At 42.0% G+C, this 1,485-nt stretch overlaps 1 non-coding gene across 1 annotated transcript; it reads right to left on the reverse strand.

Moving 5' to 3' along the window:
* Nucleotides 1–283: 283 nt before the first annotated feature.
* LOC148573803 (small nucleolar RNA R71) lies at nucleotides 284–391 on the reverse strand. The gene has a single exon (XR_015905884.1). It is a non-coding gene; the product is annotated as a small nucleolar RNA R71 (small nucleolar RNA).
* Between the last annotated feature and the right edge of the window lie 1,094 nt (nucleotides 392–1,485).

Here is a 1,485-nt window from a genome sequence, read left to right on the forward strand (position 1 = left end):
TGAGCTGAAACCTCAATTAGTTTCTCTAATGCAGCAGAACTGCAAGTTTCATGGACTTCCATCTGAAGATCCTTTTCAGTTCTTAACTGAATTCTTGTAGATATGTGATACGGTTAAGACTAATGGAGTAGATCCTGAAGTCTACAGGCTCATGCTTTTCCCATTTGCTGTAAGAGACAGAGCTAGAATCTGGTTGGACTCTCAACCCAGAGACAGCCTGAACTCTTGGGATAAGCTGGTCACGACTTTCTTAGCCAAGTTCTTTCCTCCTCAAAAGCTGAGCAAGCTTAGAGTGGATGTTCAGACCTTCAAACAGAAAGAAGGTGAATCCCTCTATGAAGCTTGGGAAAGATACAAACAGTTGACCAAAAAGTGTCCTTCTGACATGCTTTCAGAATGGACCATCCTGGATATATTCTATGATGGTCTGTCTGAATTATCTAAGATGTCATTGGATACCTCTGCAGGTGGATCCATTCACCTAAAGAAAACGCCTGCAGAAGCTCAAGAACTCATTGACATGGTTGCAAATAACCAGTTCATGTACACTTCTGAAAGGAATCCTGTGAATAATGGGAGGCCTATGAAGAAGGGAGTTCTTGAAATTGATACTCTGAATGCCATATTAGCTCAGAACAAAATATTGACTCAGCAAGTCAATATGATCTCTCAGAGTCTGAACGGAGTGCAAGCTGCATCCAACAGTACTCAAGAGGCTTCTTATGAAGAAGAAGCTTATGATCCTGAGAACCCTGCAATAGCAGAGGTGAATTACTTAGGTGAACCTTATGGAAACACCTATAACTCATCATGGAGAAATCATCCAAATTTCTCATGGAAGGATCAAAAGCCTCAACAAGGCTTTAATAATGGTGGAAGAAACAGGTTTAGCAATAGTAAGCCTTTTCCATCATCCACTCAGCAACAGACAGAGAACTTTGAGCAGAATCCATCTGGCTTAGCAAACTTAGTCTCTGATCTATCTAAGGCCACTGTGAGTTTCATGAATGAAACAAGGTCTTCCATTAGAAATTTGGAAGCACAAGTGGGCCAGCTGAGTAAAAGGATCACTGAAATCCCTCCTAGTACTCTCCCAAGCAATACAAAAGAGAATCCAAAAGGAGAGTGCAAGGCCATTGACATAACCAAAATGGCCGAACCCAAAGAAGGAGAGGAGGACGTGAATCCCAAGGAGGAAGACCTCCTGGGACGTCCAGTGATCAATAAGGAGCTTCCCTCTGAGGAACCAAAGGACTTTGAGGCTCATCTAGAGACCATAGAGATCCCATTAAACCTCCTTATGCCATTCATGAGCTCTGATGAATATTCCTCTTCTGAAGAGAATGAGGATGTTACTAAAGAGCAAACAGCCAAGTTTCTTGGTGCAATCATGAAGCTGAATGCCAAATTATTTGTCATTGATACTTGGGAAGTTGAACCTCCCTTGTTCATCAATGAACTAAGTGATCTGGATCAACTGACATC

Source organism: Arachis ipaensis, chromosome B2, assembly GCF_059453495.1.
Source record: "Arachis ipaensis isolate K30076 ecotype BB chromosome B2, ASM5945349v1, whole genome shotgun sequence".
Taxonomy (NCBI): Eukaryota; Viridiplantae; Streptophyta; class Magnoliopsida; order Fabales; family Fabaceae; genus Arachis; species Arachis ipaensis.